At 34.1% G+C, this 23643-nt stretch overlaps 1 pseudogene; it reads right to left on the bottom strand.

Annotated features, from left to right (window-relative positions):
* Positions 1 to 6409: 6409 nt before the first annotated feature.
* LOC149228880 (SKP1-like protein 1A pseudogene) lies at positions 6410 to 6868 on the bottom strand (annotated as a pseudogene).
* Positions 6869 to 23643: the final 16775 nt, after the last annotated feature.

Raw genomic sequence — 23643 nt, 5'->3', positions numbered from 1 at the left:
TTCTCAACAACTTGCCACAGTTTTTATATAATTGAAACACTAAATCTTTGAAAAAAATTAAATTAATTGGAATTTTATTTCTTTAATTAGCTATATTATAGAGTAATATTATTAGCAAAAAATATGTTGTCAAAACTCGAGGCCAAAAAAACTATCAATAATAAAAATCAGCTATTTCTCATACTAGGAGGTAACTCCTCAAAACAATTCATTAATATTCATTCAGGTGGGTCTTTATTATATACATGAGGGAGAGACTTTTCATTTCACCTCCCGGTGACTATTCATATTTTCAATTATTTATTTACATCAATTTCAGTTATTCGCTCAGTCCTGATGATCAGGTGTCAACATTCCCCCCCTTAATCTGAAGGGATGTTGGTGAGCCCAAGCATCGTTGTCAATCTTTCAAGCTTTCCTCTTCCAAGCACTTTGGTTAAGATGTTTGCAATTTGATCATTAGTGGAACAATGGTGGAGATGGATTTTTTTTGCCTCAACATGATGTCGAATCAGATGATATTTAGTATTGATGTGCTTTGTTCGATCATGGAAATTTGGGTTCTTGGCCAACTTTATTGCCGAGGTATTGTCAATCATGATTGGAGTCAATTATACTTGTTTTACCTACAAATATTCAAGAATTTTCCTGAGCCACACAATTTCTTTTGTTTCCTCAGCTACTACCACATATTCTACCTCTGTTGTGGAATATGCTACAACTAATTGTTTTTGTGATCTCTAGGAGACAACTCCTCATCCAAGAATCATAACATAACTTGAAGTAGATACCCTAGTTTCTTTGTCTCCATCGAAGTCTCAATCAGACTATCCAATCAAGCTGAAGTCATCCGCTTGTGTATACCTGATCCCAAAGTCCTGAGTTCCCTTCAAGTACCTTAGAACTCTTTTCTCAACAGACCAATGTCCCTCACAAGGCTTTTGCATAAACCTAGAGAGGATTCCAACAACAAATGAAATGTTTCATCTAGTAGTAGTTAGGTAGTTGGGACTTCCTACAAGATGTCTATACTTTGTTGCATCCTCAAATTATTTTCCTTCAATGGATGTGAGCTTTATGTTTTGTTCCACTGGAATAGTAAGAGGATAGCATTCTGTCATGCCAAACCTTTTCAATAGATCTCCAATGTACTTCTTTTGAGAAAGGAATATGGACTTCGGATGTTGAGTTACTTCAATACCAAGATAGTAATGAACATAGCCCAAATTAGTAATTTCAAATATTTTCTTCAATTCCTTCTTTATGGATGTGATGCCGCTTTCATTGTTCCCTGTCATCAAAAGATCATCTACATATACCACAAGATATGCAACTGCTTTTCCAACTTTCTTGACAAATAAAGTTGCATCATCAAGATCATAATGTTTGAAATTGAGTTTCAGAAGATCCTCAATTACTTTTTCATACCAGGCTCACGGTTCTTGTTTAAGGCCATAAAAGCATTTCACAATTTTGCATACTTTTTGTTCATGTCCTTTCACAACAAATACTTCACGCTGGGAGATAAAAACATTCTCTTTTAGATCTCCATTCAAGAAAGCAGTTTTTACATCCATTTGATGGACTTTACAAACGCTCTGAGATGCTAGGGAAAAGAGTGTCTGGATGGTAGCCCATTTTGCTATGGGGGCAAAAACCTCCCCATAATCTAGCCCTTCCTTGTGTGTAAAACCTTTTCCCACAAGCTTGGCTTTGTGCTTGTCAAGTGAGCCATAAACTTTATAGTTGTTCTTGTAAACCCACTTGCATCCAATTTGTTTGGTTCCTAATGGAGGATCAACCAGCTTCCAAGTGTCATTATTTATCAAGATATCATACTCCTTTTGCATCGCTTCTTTGAAGGAAGTTGACAAATTCAATTCACAATCATAAGAAACATCCATATCAACACGTGAATCAGAGTGATCTACATCACCTCCATTTTCCTGATTTGAATTTCTAGTTCCTGTCTTTCCAACCTCATGAGGATGAACACTTTCAAGTGTCTTTGTGAGCCACTTTGGGGGACCTTTCTCAGATGATCCAGGCTGCTCCATTGATTGAGTTGGGACTAAATCAAGATTGAGTCTCCCAATTCTATCAATAACATCACGTAAAGTATCATCAATTGTTGGAGTCTCATGTGAGGGAGAAAGTGCTTTAGAAGAAGATTCCACAGGTTGATCTAGTATAGGAATCCCCCCTTCAAGATGTGGAATATCGTTATCAAATTCTTGAAATGATTTTGCATTTACGAATCGATCCAAGCGATCAAGTTGCCGCTCAACAACATTGTCAATTTTGGATGTTTCAAGAAAGATTGTATCTCTAGATACAAAAAACTTTTTATTTACTTCATCATAGAAACGGTATGCTTTGGAGGTGTTTGAATACCCCAGGAAGATACACTTACGACTTCTTGCACCAAGTTTATTTCTATGTACCTTTGTTATCAAGGCATAACAGGTGGAACCAAAGACCGTGAGATGCTTTAGTGAAGGAATGTGCCCATACCAAATTTCATATGGAGTCATGTTTCTAATAGCATTAGATGGACATCTATTCTTTATATATACAACACATAGAAAAACATCATGGAGCACACAATATTTAAGATTGTCCTATTCATTCTTTCAGCTACATCGTTTTGTTGGGGATTATAAAGCACAGTTGTTTGATGTTTGATCCCATGTTGATGAACATAGTTTTAAAACTCATTTTAAGTGTATTCTTTACCATTATTAGTGCGAATAGAACCAATATGAGATTGTGCATCATTTTCAATCCATTTATGAAAGTTCTTGAATGTTTGAAAAGCATCATATTTGTTCTTCAATAAATAAACCCAGCACATTCTGGTGTAGTCATCAATAAATGTCATCATATATTTGTTTCCATTTGCAGAAAGAACAAGCATTGGACCACATAAATTTGAATGAATGAGTTCAATTTTTCTATGTGCTCTTGAATGTGAATCATGAAAAGACTATTTGCTATGCTTTCCTAGAATGCAAGCACTATATGGCTTAAGTTTCCTACGGATTGTAGGAAAACAAGTAACACCATTTTTCTTCAATAAGAGGAGGTTATCATATTTCAAATGTCCAAATCTAGCATGCCATAATAAACTTGATGGAAGTGTACCTTCTTCATAATGAGAGTTGTATGAGAAATGTTGTGCATGAGCAGAGGTACCCTGCAACTTGAGAAGCCTTTCTTCTTCTATCCCCCTCATGACAAGTGAGTGGTCAGATGCTTTTCTCACCTCACGCTTTCCATCAAACATATGAATGGAGTGACCTTGCTGGTGGATGTGGACCAAGGACATGAAGTTTCTCTTCAGCTGTGGGAGATATAGAACATGATGCAGAAGAATGTCTGGAAGACCAGGTAATTTAAGCCTCATTGTGCCAAGCCTTGATGGACTGAGTTTTGATTGGTCTGCAAAGTATACTGCTCCATCAACAATGTGAGTAAATTCTTCAAAAAAATCTTTTCTATGAGTCATGTGGCAAATTGCTCCTGAATCAAGCAACCAATCATTTTTCCAAGAAGCAAGCGAAACATTAAATAAGTCCTCATTTAGTCCAATATTACATTGTGCCACAACATAATGAGCAGATTCAGGTGCTTTACCTTTGTATGTGTCATTAGCTTTACCTTTGGGTTGGTTTCTTTGCTGCTTAATTTTGTCCCAAGGTAACTTGCATGTAGAGGCATCATGTGATCCATTTCCTTTGCAGTGTATGCAGTGAAAATCTGACTTTTCTCCTTGAGAGTGTCTACCCCCCATGCCTCTGAAATATCTTCCTCTTCCTCTTAAACCATCTCTTCCTCTCGAAGAATCTTGGGCAAGATTCTTTTATTTGTGAGCAAGGCACAACTTTTCAGAAGAAGATATGATTGAATGCATTGTAAAATCTGTGTTGTAAAAATCCTTCTATTGTCAAAAAAGAGTTTTTTAATGTAAAAAAATTGCACTGTAGTGGCAATAGTTTGAGTTCTTATGAAAACCGAGAAACAAGGTGCACATATAGGAGTTTCTAAGGCTTCTCTTGGAAAACAATAAATAATATCATACAACCAAGTTCCAATCCACTTGGAGCACAACCAACATTTGGGCACACCAACACTCCAACAAATACTAATCCATTTATCATGAGGCCTTTTGGGAAAATGACATGGATCACAACCTTTGAAATATTCACACCATATATCAAAATGCAGTCAACACAGATCTGCCTTTTCAAACATGGGTAGTTCACATAATTTAGTAGGACACTTCACATAATTCAATATCAAAGACAAGAGAATGCGCTATAAAAAATATACAACGCTTCATACAATCAAGTTTCTGATTACCCTCTACCATTAACTGAGTTCCATTTGGTGCACTGATTAGCAGTTCAATGTTTGGCGCCACTAGTTTCTTCTGTTCCCACAAAAAAGGCACCCTTGATTGTTACACACAGGATGCGATAACACAGTGCGGAATGGGTGCAAATGGGAGTGGTAACGTTTTTTTTTTCTTTGCCACATATAATTAGACATGAACAAACTTTATAATTTGTATTAATAGTCATAGAACTAAAAACTTAATGGGAGTGGTAATGTTTTTTTTTTCTTTACCACATATAATTACACATGAACAAACTTTATAATTTGTATTAATAGTCACAGAACTAAAAACGAAATAGAACCTTAGAGGTCAATACCACTAAAATGGAACGGAACTACACGAGATGCTCGAGTTGGTCTAAGGCAGCAGATTAAGGTCGTGGTCCAAAAGGTGTGCCTTTATTTTTTTTGTTATTTAGTTAATTTAATATATTAGTATAAAATGAATCCATGTACATGTATGTAATCTCTATAACATTCAAAAACATAATTTAAACAACAAAAAATTACACATTATTTTCCCCTTTAAAATAAGTTTACCCTATATTAAAACTTGATACCTCTAAAGTCACATTAAATCCATGATTAACATGAATTTATGAGGATTAAAAAGAGGAATTAATAAGCTTTAATAGTATATATATATATATTAAAAGAGAAATGTTATATTATTTATTTTATAAAAAAAGGAATATAAATACATTGAACTAGCTTGAATATCATTGTTTATCAATACTACATATCTAAAGCATGATAAAACTTTTCATCATTAAAATAATTTATATAACACTCATTTTAATTTGATTTTATAAAAATAATGATAGATTAATTACTTTTAACATAAATTTCATCCTGGGTTCTAATTACTACACTTTAACTTAAATTTAAATTTATTTTGAAATTAATATTTAGTTATATTTATTTTTTGAATTTTTTTGTCTCCCAAAGACATTAAGTTTGGTTTAAAAACCTACATCAACATACAATATGACTACCGACATAGATCCAACTTAATGCCCCATTTAATGAGCAAAGCAAATCTATTGAGGTTCAGAGCTCTTTTACAGTAAATAGAAATTTTATCCCATTAGGTGCTTGGTAGATATATTAGGAGTGATCCAGGTTTGTTAATTTAAATTTCATTAATATAATTTATATTTTTTAATAAGCTTGAATCATTTGTTTCTTTCTTTCTTTATATAAAATATATATGATTAATTGATATTCGTTTGAAACAATAAATTAATAAAAAATAGTTCATGTGAGTTAAAGTTTTTATTTTTTTTTTAAATATTACATTTATCTTTATGGCTAAAAATATAACTTGTAAAATTATAAAATTAAATTTGACTAAAAACTAAATATTTAAATTCATCTTAAACAAAATGGTTATATCAACTAAAATAAAATCCTTAAAATGGATTTTATACATAATTTCACAACTCTAGGTCTTAATTATATATAAAATGGATTTTATACATCATTACACAACTCTATATTATATTATTATGCAAACACAAACATTAAATAATATATTTCTTTTTTATTGTATTAAAAATAAACTAAAAGAGAAACTATTCATACTTGCAAATAAATAATAAGAAGAAAAAATAGCTGGATGGAAAGTAATTACAAGAGGAGCCAGTCACCACATTCAAATTATAAAGAGTGTATTGTGTAAGAAGTTTTTATCAAGGTACTAACAATGTTACAGTACTTATCACTCTCACAATTCATCCCCTATGTAAAATTTGAGAATATTTTTTTCATTTATGAACCCAAAATAACAGATTGAAAAAGGAGCATCTGTGATAATAGTTACAGTCATACTGATTTTAAATATCAAATACTCATACTGGAAAAGGTCAAAGTACCAAAATTGCACCCAAAAAAACGTAGAATGCGTAAAGAAATGTGTACTATAAACCTAATGACATGCTCTCAAATTCATGGTCAAACGAACCGAATTGCAGAAAGGGAGGTACTCTGCCATTGGAGAGTGATTTGACGATTAATTTTCATACCGAATGTTGAAAAGCTCACGTATCTGTTCGGCGGTTTTCCCTTTCAACATATCAGCAATAGTTTGACACATCGTGTCCAAAAGGTTTGTGACCACGAGGTAGTTGGCAGCCTTCGTAACTTCAAAGAGTGTTGCGCGATCATCTACCAGAGCTCTGACGAACTCCTCATCCCACGTTTTGACGGCATCGATTGATACAGTGGGGGCATCAAGAACATGGTATCTGCAATATTGAATAACCAGACCTAGAATCTTGGCAGAAACGAGAGGCAGAGGAATGGTAATGTCGGTAACCAAGTCGTCCATCATTCTCTGTATGATGCCTGAAGTCGATGCCACCTCTGTTTCCACCTCAAATATTTTGCCATCGCAGCTCTGCAATTTCACAATATCATTCTTATTATTATTGCATACTTCCTTGGCCATAGGGATGGCTGATTCATCCATGATCTGAGCAACTGGAGAGATAGACACGATGAAGTGAAAAAGATTGGATTGCTCTGAGATGCCTTTGATGATGGCAATGGTAGTAGCGTAATTTTGTTACAATATTTATAGAGAGGCGAATTCATATGAATGGAAAAATGAATGAGCAGGACGGCTGGTACTCTTCCATATTTGTTGCCGACACGTGTGGGTGCTATGTATTCAAATGGGGCCATTTAGGGCCTTCGGTTACCATTGCATCACCATTGAAGACATCAGAAGGTCATTGCAGCTACTTTTTGCTTGTTGATGTGGTTTGTTCCCATAGTTCTGAGGGTGGGTCAAATTTGTCATATGATTTTGACTTTTTGGAGTATGACTAAAAAGGTGCATATTTTCCTTGATTGGGATTTTTTTGAGTTGTTAGAATAAGGTTATAGTAAATTTGACTAGGTATTAAAGTCCATATATTATATGTGATAAATTCTTTTAAAAGTTTTAAAACGCTCGGGGATTCCCATTATGTTGTGGTTTCATTTTGGGTTTTTCATGGGTTCTTTTATGTTAAATTATGGTTTTTTTTAATCCATAGTGATTTCGAGTTAAAATTTATTTCACATATTATTGTTATAATTATTTCCTCTCATGATGTCATTATTGACAATAATATAAAATCTATTAGTTATTTTTTTGAGTTCATGTTTTCTAGGTGAAAGCTATTTAATGTGTTACAGTTGTTATAATAATTTTCTCTCACCTTGTTGGGCAAGAACGGCTCTACACCCTAGTATGGTGGTAAATCTCAAGCGTAAACATTTAACATGTCATGTTTAAAATTGAACATTTTTAATCTAATGTAGTCCTTATTTAAAAATCAATGTAATTATTATTATGTATAAATATAATATAAATTTAAAATATAAAGAGGTTTCCTAACACTCAAAAGAGAGGTATGGTAAATAAATGAAAATATAAATAAACTAGAGATATGGTAAATGAATAAAACCTCCTTTTATATTTATTCCATAAACCTCCTTATATTTAAGAAAACTAAAAAAATGTTGTATTTAGGTGAAGCATATGGTCCAAATACCATGAGACAAATTATTATTAATACCATGGGCCAAATAACATATTTATAAAAGAGATATGGTAAATAAATAAATATAAAAGAAGTATAAGGTGGTATGGTATATAAAAAAAAATATACAAAATAGGATTAAAAAACAACATCTAATTATATACCAAACCTATTGGCCAAATGCCATGGAAAATACCCTGGATGCGGGTGATTGAAAGGATGGGATGTGCGTTTAAATGCGGCCACCTGCCAGCCATGCGCAGTCGAAAGGAACACACATGGGCACAGGCCTGTTTTCAGCCGCGCGGGAGTGGTCTGTTTGACATATACCAGGGGAGCTTAAATGCTCCATCCACCCTTGTACGCAAGCCAGGGTTCGGCTCCTCGGCTCACATGAAGGTTGCAGTAATGGCGGACAGGTTTCGAGGAGTAGGCTACAGTGGTGGGTTGGGCTTCACTACACCTGTTTATGGTCTGTTCATTGTTCAACCTCAGGGTATGTTTATGCAACCTCTGGAGCTGCGAGCAGCTCCAAGCGGCTGCCTTTCCATCTGGGCCAACCCACCGCCTATTCGTGGTCTCCCTAGGACTGGTTTGATTCTCAATTTTGTTCTGCACTCTATACATTTGGGCCCTGGAATCATGGTTTGGCCTCGACAGCGAATGCTCAGCCGTCGAGGCACCTCTCGTGGAGGATCTGCGCCCTCTTGTAGAAGGAATTTCTCCCCATTGCTGCCATTGCCATTGCCATCGCACCCTTGAAGCCAACCCCCTTCAGTCCAGTCAATTCCTGGATTCAAGCACTCCTGATTCTGCTTCCTCGCCCGCCTTCGGCTCTGCCATTTTCAATTTCAACTATTCTTTGAACTGTCCCCGGATCAGCGCCCATGTGTCGGTTCTCTTCATTGAAGAGTCCCCTGATGGAAGCGATACTAAAGACAGTCGGGGGAAGTAGCCAGCTAAAGGCTCAGAGAAAGTCATGAAGACGCCCACTGCAGATCCAGGGAATGTCTCAAAAAGCCCTCTGGCTCAGGAGGCGATGATTAGCCAAAAAGAAGATGTCAACATGGAAACCGCTCCAACTGCAGCGGAGGTGGAGGAATACGGGTGGTGTCGGGTGGTTGAGGAGGAACCTGAAGAATAGTTGCGCCTTCGTTCCAGGTCTCTGCGACACATCTGTTAGGACTTTCGGCCTTTCTTATTGTTTTGATTATGTTTTTGTTTTATGTTACTGCCTTTATGCCAATGCTGATGGCAAATTGTCTATGTTTTGGTTCTAGAATCATTTTTCTGTGGTTGGGAAGTGTTTTTTTCCCCTGCGCAAGATTAGTTTGTTGCTCTACTGGCGCCCCTGCGAGGGTTGGTTTATTTTTGGTTTGGTTAAGTCCTCGGACATTGCAGTCTCAGCTGTTCCAAGCTGCCATTACTTCCAGGCAGCTGGTTCATTCTGTTTTGAAGTGATGTAACTGTTAATTGTTTATGTATATAATAGAATAGTTTTAACGAGAAAAAAAAAATGCCATGGAAAATAAAAGAGATATGATAAATAAATATAAATATAAATAAACTTGAGGTATGGTAAATAAATAAACCCTCTTTTTATATTTACTTAGTAAATATCTTTATACTTATGAATGCCCAAGAAAGAGATTTTATTTAGGTGAAGCCTATTGTCCAAATAACATCGGCCAAATTATTATTAATACCATGTAAAAAAATATTATTAGCCATAACATTGATATTAAAATATGAATATTTCTATTATTATTAAATCTAATATTCATATTAATATATTAACTCTAGATATATATGGGAGGGAAGAAAAAAGACATAGAGTGATAGAGGTGGAGATATAGGCAGTGTGATAACGGAGAGATGAAGATAAACTAAAGGAGAGGGGAGAGAAGAAATGAAGAGAGAGAAAGGAAGAGGAGTGAAAGAGATAGAGAATGCTAAGAGAAGGAGAGGGAGAGGGAGTCACAAAGATGGAGGCGAGAGAGAGTGAAGGAGATAAGGAGGGAGACCATAAGAGGATTGGAGGGGAGAGAGAGAGAGAGATGGGGGAATAGGGAGGGAGGTAGGAGAGAAAGGGAGAGAGAGGACTTGAGAGAGAGGAGGAGAGAGGGAGGGATAGAGAGATGGAGTTGAAGGGGGAGACAGGGAGTGAGGAGGAAAGACATATGGAGTGAGAAGTTGAGATATTTAGCGAGTGAAAAGGGAGAGATGGAGAGAGGGAGTGTATATCTAGGGGTCAAATAAAGAGACAAAGAAGGATATATGGAGATAAGTGGGGAGAGAAGGAGAAAGGAAGGAATATAGTAAAATAGTTAGAGAGAGAGACACACACACACAGAGTGATGGGGAGAGATAGGATTGGAGGGCACAAGGAGAGGGAGTGAGAGAGAGATGGGGGAAGAGAGAGGGAGGTAGGAGAGAAAGAGGGAGAGAGGAGGTACAAGAAGAGGGGGATAGAGGGAGGGATAGAGAGACGAAGTTGGAGGGGGAGAGAGGGACGAATGAAGAAAGATTCAAAGAGTGATAAGAGGAGAGAGAGGGAGTGAGAAGGGAGAGATGGAGAGAGAGTTTGTATGTCTGGGGGTGAGATAAAGAGACAAAGAAAGAGACATGAGAGAACGGGCGAGAGAAGGAGAGAGAAAGAGAGAGGGAGGGATATAGTTAAAAAGTTATATGGTGAAGAGAGAGAGAGAGAGAGAGAGAGAGAGAGAGAGAGAGAGAGAGGAAGGAAGAGAGAGAGGATGTGAGAGAGTGGATAGTGTGAGGGCATGATCCGAAACTAAATAGAAATGCAACAAATTATAGATATAACCATAAATACAGAGATGCATAAAAAATAACAATGGAATATCATAATATTGAAATATGTTTACAAAAATAATGGAAACAAACTAGCTCAGACGATGGTAGCTTATATTTCAGAAGAGATGTGGTGGCTACATGCCTCTAAAATATGTTACAATGAGACTCAAGGGCCTGCTTATTATTAAACAACAAAAGAAAACCCTAAAAAACCATAACCCTAACACCACAAGATGTAATGCCAAGGATTTCTCGGCCACATTGGGGTTGGTTAGGTAACCAACTTCCTAGGGTTGTAACTTGGTCACATTATCTTCATTGAGCACGTATGTTACCTTGTTGGAAAGGTCTCTCGAATTAATAGAACATTTGTGGCAAGTTGTGGTGGACCTAAAAAAATATCATTTAAGGGATCAAAACTCCTCTCGAACTTTAGGACCTTAAAAACTACTAAAAATAGTAAATTTTGGTATAAACAAAGAAACAGATGAGAGAAAATTGAGGTCTAGGTGGAATAGGTGGGTGGCCACCAATATCCTCCTCAATTAGTCCTGCCCCCTTAGGAAGCAATGTTTCCCATTGCATGCAGATCCTCCAAGAGGTGACAAAATTTCTGTTGAATGTGGTCCCTACTGAACCACTTTCCCTCATGAAGGAGTTTCCCTACGTTGACAACTTGATATAGATAGATCCTCTGTTGGTGAGTTTTCTTAATCACTGTATCCATCATTTCATTAGTTGTGGCTTGTTTCATGGACTAGACGGGAGTCGAGTCTCCCTAAGCAGTTGCAAATGTAATGGCCATATCAATGAGATATAGTGGCTGAAATTCTAGCCCGACATGAAAGGGGATATGGCCTATTGAGCTGTGGAGAGCTCGGTTGTAGTTGTGTTGGACATAGGGGAGGATTTCATCCCATGTGCATGGATGCTTCGAGTTGTACATAAGCATAATGTGTATGATCATTTTGTTGATTACCTCTGTTTGGCCATCAATTTGGGGACATAAATTCATGGACTTAGTAAGTTTGGTATCCAACATCTACCAAATACTTGATAAAAATCACTCACGAATCTATTGTCTCGATTTGAGACAATGGACTGCGTGTTCCCAACGTGTACGCACACTCACTCAAAGAAGAGCTTAACAGTGGCATCTGTTTTGATACTCTTCTTACAAACTGCGAGAATGGTCATTGAATGAAGGATTTTTCTTCCTATGTGAATTCCTTAGTAGGAATTTAGAAGATGTTCCACACTTGTGAGATGAAGAACAAGCATTATATATTATTGATGGACAAAGACTAGAATCTAATGGTGTTGAAGTAGAAATTATAAAGTAAACTCCTAATCATTGTGGTTGTTTTTATTGCGATAATTAATTTACTTATAATTTATTTGACAAATTAATAACATGTATTTTGGAGTTTGAAATAAGCATGTTGACATGTAGCAGGTGTAGATGGAAGTGCTATACTCAACAAGTTCATTATGTTCCACATTTACCTTATGAGAAAATGGATTGATTTATATGATAAATAGAGGGAAGAAGTTTTAGAAGCAAGGAGACAATTTGAGTGATCAAACCAAAGGAATACCCCATTTCCTATTGATCTTCGAGGGGAATGGGGCAATTATTGAACACTAGAATGGGTTACTGAACAAATTCAAAATCAAATAAAGGATTTATGTATAGATACAAACATAAAAAAAATGAAATCAACATGTCTAGAGGATGTGAAATAAAGGTAGAGTTGAATTTTACGGAATATTGTTTCCTTATATTTTTGAAACTATCAACTATTTTAATATTCATCGTTATATTTGTTTTAACCAATATAAATGGTCTTTCACAAGTAAGGAAATATCTAGCAATGTGGGCATATGGTCAACATTATGATGTAGAACGCGTACATATAAAGAGGCAATGATTCGATTGTGGCATCATGGTTGAATTCAAGCAATCCACTTGATGAGGATCCAAAGATAAGAGTATTATTGAAGGGAATCTACAATAAACTGGGAAAATTATAATTTGGTATGTAGAATTTGAGAGTACACGAAGACATGATGCCCATGTGGATTGTTTTCCATAGATTGGTCAAAGTTCCTATCGAAGGATAAGGAGCCGTATCTTCTACCAATTCATTGTGAGCAAGTGTTTTCTTAACCCAAAGAATTAGAGGAGATAATGATCTACATTCTATTAATACATTGTCTACTATGAATCTATACATGTGTTTATTAACCAATAAAATTATTATAATATATGTCTAATATATGTATGTACTCGTTCATGTGCAGATATTTTTATAAAGATATTCTAGACCCAAAATGGATATTTGTCATACATTATGATCTAAGATTAAGGCATGTATTTGATGATGCATTAGTGGATACTAAAAAAAAATGATCGCCAACAAAATGAGAGAGGGATTAGAGAACATGAAATAAATTGACATCCACGATGATGCTAAAGATGGTTATGTGCAGGCACAAGAAGACAAAAATAGATAGTTACATGATGTTACGGAAGACAACAACATCGATGGTATAGAAAAGGATGTTCCAAATACATCTACTAAAAGTGTGGATGGTATAGAGTGAGATTTCAATGATGATGAAGATGATGCAAGTTAAGACTAGGATGATTATAATATTAGCTACTTGAAAGATCATATGAACATTGACAATGATATATTGGATGACATGGATGCACACAATGATTTTAAGACAAAAAATTCTAATTTTTTATAATTTTCCATTTTTAAAAAATGATGATTCTTGTCGCCTAAAATATTAAATGCTTTAGTATTATTTGTGTCAATACAAATTACCTATTACAATATTGTTAAGGTATTCAAGGTATGGTACGAATTGATGGCAGAAAAGATTAGGATTACTTGAATGATTCTTCCATTCATTTTTTACCAACATACATTCACGAAGAGATACAATTTAATAAAATATTAACATGCCTCATGATGGTTTGAATAAGAAACTTTGTTAACCTCATTAATTTTATATTGTTTTCATTTTAATGTTGGTCGGCATACTCTTACATTTAGTTGTCAATCTATGTAGCCTTCAATTTTTAAAATATTGACATGCAAAGTCTATGCTAAGGAAGATGATGACTAGTATAAAATGGCCTCAAAAAAAATATGTTGGACACACACTTTCAGAAATCATCAATGTTGTTACACTCCACAAAAATTGAATGTAAAGAAATACTACATAATAAGCTACTCTGTCATTCAAGCACTCTCATAGCACTCCTAAAAACAATTACTCATTCAATATACACACATAAAGGAAGTGCCACGCAAACTATATCAAGAAATAAAATAATTTACTAGCAGACTAAATTGAGGGACCAGTTCGAGACTTAAGCTGTCACACCATCCAAAACTTATCGCAATTTATTAAATTAGACACAAAAGCAACTCTAACAACAACAGTAACAAAAAACATATAAATGAGAAATATTTATGCAATCTGCCATTCAACCACTCTCATAATGCTCCTAAAAACCATCACTCATTAAATATGCACACATAAAAGTAAGTGCAATCCAAAATAGAAAAAAAAAGGAAATACTCCGCTACCACAACAAACTGAGGGACTAGTCCAGGACTTAATTTGTCACACCCTCCAAAGCTTATTGCTACTAATTAAATCACATAAAAAATTTTAATATAGAATTAGTAGTAACAACAATCATATAATTGAGAAATATTTATACAATATGTCATCCAACCAATCGCAAAATCTCTTGAAAACCATCACTCATTGAATATGAACACATAAAAGGAACTGAAATCTAAACTATAACAACAGAGAAAATAATTCACTATTACACTAAACTGAGGGATCGGTCGAGCACTTAGGTTGGCACACCATTCAAAGCGTATTGCAATTAAACTTTGTTATTCATGGGGATCCTCCATTGGGCTTGCATCAATAATTGAGTCACTTGTGACCAATGTTGGAGTAACTAAATAGACATGCCTACAACAATACTGAACCTAAACCACCCCACCAATTTCGTTATGGTGTTTTCCTTAGCCACCCCTCTAGCAACCTTGGGTGGGGGCCACTAGGTGGACTTGGCAAGTAAGGCTTCCTCTCAGGCAATAGCATATCCAAAAAGCAAATGTGGTAGCCAACTTCATCCCTCCTTCCATTATCATTTCTAAACAAGGATTTCCAAGATGAATTGTTCGTTGGGCACCACCCAACTAATGGAATAACTACTAGCATGGTATATCAACCCACTCATCCCGGACAACGTCATCCCGTGAATCCTTTTAATGAATGATAACTCTTGTAGGCTAGAGCTCTGGACCACATCATCCTCATTCACCTAATCACTTGAAAGAAAATTTGGGCATGCCAATCACAAGCATCAATGACTAGAGTTCTACCTAGATGAAAGATAAGGCTAATTGTCTCCCTCAATAATCATAAACCGTCACCTTCATTGTTGGAAAAATTTCTTGCGTTCAATTTTTTTCATGGCTAAATGAGAGAGAGATCTTCAGAACCTTGGCATAATGGCTCAAAGGAATCAAAAAATTCTTGGTGGATATTCTATAAAATAGGGTTCAACCATAGGACTGTTTTATGGACAATGGCATGTGTTTCGTCTGCTTCAATGGAAGTAATTATAAATGTAGAGACCGCAAATTTCTTCAAAATGAGCAGCAGGTTAAGACATGGATACACATTGTCTCCTTTGTTATTGATATTAATTATGATTTTTTTCAGTAAAGGGCTTCAGGCTATGAGGGAAACATGTGCTATTAAGGGATGCAAGATGTTCAGAAATAGTAAGTTATCACATTTGCTATCTGTAGATGTTATACTTTGTGTAGGAAGCTAATTTCAGATGGGAGAGACTCACTAGAGATAAAAGTTATAGCATCCTTGTTTGGGGTGAGGATTCGATGTTTATCTAAGGGATTTAAATATTTGGGATGCATCTTCAAACCAAAGATGGATGTTACAAAATTCGAGAGGACTTTTTTCAAACGTGACCATAGAGGGCTGTCATTGGGAGGTAGGTTAAATATGGTCTCATTTGTTTTTCAAGGAATCCCTATGTTCTTGATGGGCATTTTGAAAATTCCAAATGTTATCATAAAAAATATTGAGTTTTCTATAGAAAATTTTATTTGGTCTCAATTCCGTCTCCATAAAGTGAATCCATTTGTTGGGATAAATCTCATTTTTAGACCTAAAAACAATGGTGGTTTACCTTAAAGTTTAGAAACCTTAGTGAATCTTACTAGTCCCTAATATGTAAATTTGAAATTTTTTGGTGATATTATTGTAGAAATAGTTAGATTTCGAATGATTTTATATTAGTCGATATAATATTTTGGAAATTTTTAAGGTAAAATAATGGTCTACTATAAAATTTGGGTGAATGATTTTAGAAAAAAGTGGAACTTGGTAAATATTTTTTTGAGAAAAGCATGGGAAATTAGCTAGCCTATGAGTATTAGCCCCTAAAATTTTACCTAATGTGTAGAGGTATCTGTCATTTTATCACAACGGAAAAATACATTTCCAACGGTTGTCGTGCCATGGTTATGTAGAAATATTCGCCTGGTCATTGGGGATCGGCAGACAATTCAAGGGGTTTGGATGCCATCAAAGGAATGTCAAGAAGCCATCTTTTATCTACCCCATTAATTGATTTCCTCATCCATTATTGGGAGGGGACAATTGTTGCCTCAATCTTCCACATTTTGGCCACATGCAAGCGATCTTGGGATTCTAGTGTTTATGGAGGCTGAGTGGCAAGCCTACATATTTAGTCCTTGTTAATATGATGTTTCCTTTTCCACACACCCAGAGAAACTGGAATTGGGTGGAAAATAATTTGATGGTTTCATTGCAGCTACGAAAGCATACATACACATTATTTCTTGTTCACTATCCTTTCCCTTTATTGATCTAAGTTATCCCATGTGGAGATCTCAACTCCCGCATAAGATCATGTGCGTCACATGGTTAACCCTCCATAATCGTATTCTCACCTTTCAAGTTAGCGGCAGAGGATTGCTTACATCTATTCTACATCTACCATTTTCCCCAAGAAATTTGGAAATGGGTGATTTCACTCTTGGGATTATAGATTGATGTGGACCATACTTCTATGGTAGCTTTCATTAGTTCTTGGGATCGGAAAAGTCAGGATTATAGAGTTTTTTCTCTCTATGTTTTCTACGGTATTTGACATGCTCGAAATGCTTATATCCTTGAAGGATCCTCCCTAAACATTGTCTTGATTTCCATTCATATTGTGGCATATTTCATGGAGGTGGGGCTATGGTTTCCTAACGTTTCTCCCTGATCTACTATTTTAGTTGATTTGGCTAAAATATTTCCTATTTGCTTCTTTGATGGGGATTTTTCTAATGGGTGTTGCGGGTGTGGATTATCTCCCCATATTGACTCTCTTCTCTCCTTTATCTTTAGATGGTTCTAGGGTCTATGAAACAACTACGGGGCTGAGATGTTGACACTGTGGGGAGCTTTACAGGTGGCACTTTGGCTCAACATCGATATTAGTTTGTTTCTCAAGGACTCCCTTTCCACGATCCGTTGCATACAAGACCATTTTTTTACAGCTCCCAGCCCTTCTTAGCTAGATGCACCTTATTTTTGATCTCGATGCTCTATTCTGAGAGGTTTATTTTCAACATATCTATAAAGAGAGGAATTTTGAATTTCATTCCCTCTCCAAGCGTTCTCTCTCACTTTTCCCTAGCTACATTTTTTTTTAACAGATCATGGACAAATCCATTAGTAGTGAGGACTCTTTCAATTTTGTCTTATTACACTCTGTTTTTTTCTTGTGGCCTTCATTCCCTTACAAGGGTTGGTTCCGAATTTTCTATCTTCGTTATGATTATCTTTCTATATTTCTTACAGTTTCTCTTGATGGTCTCTTTGCGAAGCATAGTATTGTTTCTTAATGATGTATTGGAGAATATTTTTGCTCTCTTTTTTGTAAGAAGTGAAACAAGGATTTTTTTCCTTGGCATGTCATAAGATGCATGACTCAAATATTATCCAATGTTCAAAGTGCTTTGGACCTACGAATATGTAAAACATTTCATCCTCAATTGAACATGTTTTCATTTTCTCTTCTTAAAAAATATCGAACTTTGATGACAATAAATATAATAGTTCTAACACCAAAATTATCCAAGATACCTACTTGTTATCGTCATAAAACCAAAGGATTCTATAGACATACCTTCTCCACTTACGGAGTTGTATTATCGTTGGTAAAAAAACTTTGAATATATTAAATATTATAATTATAACACCAAAGAATCCCATACAAATATTTATGTTATATTATTCTCAGCAAACAACTTTGAATATATATTTCAATTTGAGGTAAGGTATTTTCCCTTTTGAAAACTTGAGAGATCTCTTTTGTTCTTTAGATAAAAGGGAAATGATGCCATTTTTCTTTAATGACATGAAAAATATGTAAGGCATGTTATACAAAAATATTTGGGAGATATAGGTGAGAGAGTGTTGGTGGCGTCAATTGCGAGATTGAGGCGCAAAATTTAGATGCGATCAGATGAGAGATTTAGTCGAGTCTGAATAATAAAATGACGTTGGTGAAATTTTCGTCAAAAGGTAGCATATTTTATTCCAATCCCCCAATTTTCCCTTTTATATTACCTCTGTGGTGGAACTTGCATATTATTTGAACAACCCAAGATTATTATTTAGGCTTACCATGAGGAGGCTCACATTATTGTTTATATCTATAACTTGTTCTTCTAGACACGTAAACATCTCATTTGCTAGATCTTGATGGTTATCATAAATTTATTTGTCGGCCACGTATATGGTTTTTTTACTTTATGTTTAAAGTTTTCTTAGCCCGTCCACCTTCCTGAAATATAGACAAAGAAGAATGGTTTTATACCAATATGATATGTCAGTCACCATGGATCTTATACTAGACATTTCATCACAACATATTTTATAAAAATAGATTGAAATTTAAAAATTACATTGTGATGATTAATTTTCCATATATATATATATATATATATATATATATATATTTTTTTTTTCTTATGCTAGTGGTAGATAAAATGTGAAAAATAGAGAACAATGAAATAAAAGACACACCGATAATATTGAACACCTATATATGTTCTAGAAGACCCTTTTAGGAGAAATCCCAACTAGAAAGTAAGGTTACTTCTCTCTCATTGTCTAAATGGAAATTATGCAAATACAAAGGAGAATCACTCTCTATGGACTTACCTTGGAAGTGTGACTTATGGACTATTATGAAACAAAAAATGCCTTTATTATTCTTTATGTCTATCCATTCTCAACCAATTTTCTCTACCAAGGAAAAAAATGCACTCCAATAGAATGGAGCTTCTTTTCCTCCTATTGGCTGGATTATTACATAAACCAATGACCAACTATGCGTTAAATTTGACCAATTCAATCTTGAGTTGCAACTCAACCCTTCTATAATGTTCCTCATAATTTCCCCATGGATAACCCCTTCTTCATGAGTAACGATATTTCAATGTGTTATGTCCTACATTCAATGGCTTGGATTCAATGATAATGTATGTAGTAGTGGGTGAAACACCATGTTATGAAGCACACTATGACAAATAGATCTTGGAAAGCCTTTAAAAAGAAAAAAATCCAGGTTGTATCAAATAGATTCTTGGATTAAGAAATTCTAAGAAAGAAAGGAAAAACCAACTAATAATAAAGCTCTTTCTAAAAATATATAATATATATAACATACATAACATGTAAGAAAAATATTATATATCATATTTATAACTATTGTTGATGTAATTATTACTATTTTTTTTTAAATGGATGGATGGGATAATCCTTCAACATTGTTAGTGATTATATATTAAGCAATTACAAGTACTTTTTTCTTTTGGGGTGCGAAAGAGATAATTTTTTTATTGATCATTACAAATTAATTACATTTTATCATTTCCTCTCCCTATTGGTAAAGAAACCGTGTTTCTAATCCATCCATAATTTTTCTACAAAGAAATGTTTAATTATTGAGACATATAAATGTTAATATCGTATTATGCTTTCCTTCCTATTAACATTTTGATTTGAGAAATCAGAGTGTGTTTCTAAAATTAACCAATATAAGAGGAATAAATCTTCTCAATGAAAGAGAAGAGGTATATATATTTTTAAATATTTATATTCTGGGCAACCCTAGATTTCAATATACAAGGTTAAGAATAGGTGCTCCTTGCCTTCAAATTATTTATATTTTTTCTTTTGTTTTTTTTCAATATGTTTCAACTTTTATTTCCATACACTACGTGGTACATATATGTAGTAGTTACATATAATAATGTCCATTACTTAAGCTTAAATATAGCAATAAATGATAATGTCAATTTCAAGGAAATAAGTTATAGAGCATAAATCCATGGAGTTATTATGCTACAACCATATATTTTAAAGAAAAATAATGTGTTCGTATGGCTTTATGGCTATACCTTGGGCTATTTATTATAACTATAACCAAAAAATTCATAGGATTCAACATGGAAAATTTCTTATAATAAGAGGCTTTGGAAATGCTTTCATAGTGTGCGTTGGACTAAATATAATAGGAAACTAAATTGTAGTAATATTGGACCCTTACAAGTTACTTAAGGCATATAAATACAAGTACACATTACATAAGGTATTGAAAGCCCTCTACACTTCACATAAGGTATTGCATGGCCCTTTATTCTAGGGGGTACTATATAAAGAAAAAGGCCCTTTTATATACCCATAAATACTTCCCAACATTGAAAATTCCTTTCATTTCGATATTTTAGGTTAATACTTCAAAGAATTGTTATAATTATCCCTTGTTTCTATTTTTGTCTCCATAATATTATTTTAAGACTAATACAGAGCTAAAGAAGGTAAAATGGATTTAAAAGGATACATAATTTGATTATGGTCAATAAATTATTTTATATAAATACATATAATTGTGCAAAAGGGTCTTTAACAAGTCCTTCAATCTTATGTTCTATGGAGACGCTTATTTCTATCATGGAAGACTAATTTATGAGCCATATGATTTCAAATTGAGTTCCTACATCATAGGTTAAAATGGTAGTTTTGGGGGTTAATTTTGGAATGAAATGATCCGAAAGGAAATGCGCATTTCAAGGAGACAAGGCTTGAACCAAAGCTAGCTCCATGTGAATCTTAGATGGGTATTCCTCAGTATTGTGTAATTGTTCTAGTGGTTCTAAACCGCTAGCATAATCGATGGTGTCACATATATGACCTAAAATATGTGAACAAAGGATTAATTCAAAGTGAAAAAGGTATAGAAGAAACCAATTTCAATGTGAAATATTTAATGTTGCAATGGAATAGATGGAAATATGTATTTGATAAGGAATTGGAAAATCATAAAAAAGGTAAAGACCAATGCATTATGATAACTAGAGAACACATTGTAAGCATGTGCAAAGAGAAGGAGGAGTCTTGGGCTTTAATGAAGTAATTTGAGGTAAGAAGGTACAAACAACTTTTGGCATATCATCCACTTAGTGTCTATTAAAGTGCATGATGGCCCATCTAAACTCCACTCCCACATTTATGGAATCTTGTTAACTAATACATATGGATACGTTTGTGAACTTAGCTCCTTTAATCCAATTGAAATTTAAACCGACAACTAGTTATGTGGAGAGTTGTTTTGTTTACCCATTTAGAGAGGTTCGAATCAAACCTACCCATTTAGTGGCATCTATAATCATTCCTACGGATTTTGAAGATTCATCTCCATAGGTGGACCACAAGATGGACATCCTATTAGGGAATTTTTTGTTTGTTTGTTTTCTTTAGATGGTTTGTCTTTTTATGTGCTTACTAGGTCAAGGACACTCTGTCCTAAATAACACATGTTGCATTATACCAAGGTCATTTTCAAACAATTTCCATGTTTATAAATTATATGTGCTTATGATATTGGAATAACTAAGGGTATGTGCTTCATTCTTGCTCCTTATTTTGTAAAATTATCCTTTGTACAATTTGATTGTAATCTCTTAAATTATGGATCTCTATCCATAAGTATGAAAAAATTGAGGTCCACATCCTAATGTGTGTAAAATAACCTTAAAACTTGGTAGATAATACAAGTGCACAAAAAATGAATAAATCTGTATTAATTGAAGAAACATTGTTTAAAGGAACATGGACACAGATATAAATTGAGGTAGCCAAACTAAATTAGAATATACATAAAATGGAGACTACTAGAGCATTAATGAGCAAGGAAATTGAGGGTGTACACATGTAAGATATTATATTCTATTTCTTTTTTGAATCCATTCTTTTGTAGAAAATAATAATAAAAAAAAAATTGTAGTTTGTGTGATTACATTTGAAAACTAAAAAATTTAATTGGATTGGTGTATGTTTAGTGTGCAAAGTAATTCTATAGTACCCCAATGATTGGTCATTAGGTTGAATTACTTAGTCAAAAGTGGTGACACCACGAGATATACAAGACAAGAAAATTTAAGAAATGAAAATAATTAGATTCCCCATAAATACATAAAAATTGGATTGATTTTACAAATGTTTAAATTTAATCTTACCATATTTTGACATGGTCAAAATGACCAACCCATAAATCGCTTATTTAAATAGAGAATGAAGAAAAGGGTGTGATTGGTTAATTGTCTCTACATTTGCTATCCCAATATTATATTGGTGTTAAATGGAAGATATCGAGGTAGTGGATTGGGTTTTAGCTTCCCTTTACTTCAAGTCATTTTCAGTTCCCTTTCCTTATGGTCATGTATAAAGTATGTATTGTTATATTGCAAACAATGTTTTCAATGAGTGAATAATTATTTATCACCCTTGTGGATTAAAATATATCCTCAAATATTTTGAGAGGATTATTCACAGAGACATGATTCACTATTGGATCTTTGATTTCTCTTTCAAATATTTTAAGGATCATGAATAATGTTATCCATATATATTATTTTCTTCAAGTAACTTTGATTTGTTTTTATATTGATGTTTTATCTATTTTCATTGTTGGATATGTTTTAGATGTATATGAAGATTCAATATATAATATGGTTGAATTTTAACTAATCTTTGGTGCATAATATGATATCCCATGATTTTTCTATAAATTTAATACTTTGTTGATATTCTACACCTATTTAGATTGTTTCTTTTAGACTCTAAGTCAACCCAAATATCCTCCTTCCATTTCAGTTTTTATTCCACCATCAACCTAATCAAATATCTAAAGTACATGAACATTCATTTAGAATACAAGTAATGAATTGGGATACTTTCTTTGATACAAATCCAAGATCATGAAGCCAAAGGAGCACTATTGTGGTGAGATTGAGCTACACTTTTTCATAGCTCTGTCTAGTGGTAATAGGGACTTGATGCTACCATGATATTTTTCGAACTAATATATTATATAATTTTGACAACTTGGTGGTGAATTTTAGAGGACATGACATATTCATATGAAATGGTGGACAATAGGGATGTTAATGCTAAATCACTTTGGAAAAAAAAATGAAAATTTGTATTTTTTCATATTTCTATTATGTATAAGTTGAAAAGAGTTTTTGGATTAACTATTATTGAAAAGAAAGATATGTGGAACATATTACGAAATAACACATGACCAGCAATTCTGTGATAAAAATTCTAGTCCCATTGTATAATATTGAATTTAAATTATTGCAAAAACTACCGCTAGAAAAGGAAAAGTGCAAACAAGAAAAACCTAAAATGCTTAAGGAAATGTGTACTCTAAACCTAATGGCATGCTCTCAAATTAATG

This window comes from Pinus tabuliformis, chromosome J (genome assembly GCF_031772625.1).
Source record: "Pinus tabuliformis cultivar Carrire ecotype Pingquan chromosome J, CPIR1, whole genome shotgun sequence".
Lineage (NCBI taxonomy): Eukaryota > Viridiplantae > Streptophyta > Pinopsida > Pinales > Pinaceae > Pinus > Pinus tabuliformis.
Note: the sequence above shows the minus strand (reverse complement) of the source record. Positions and strands in the feature narration are given on the sequence as shown.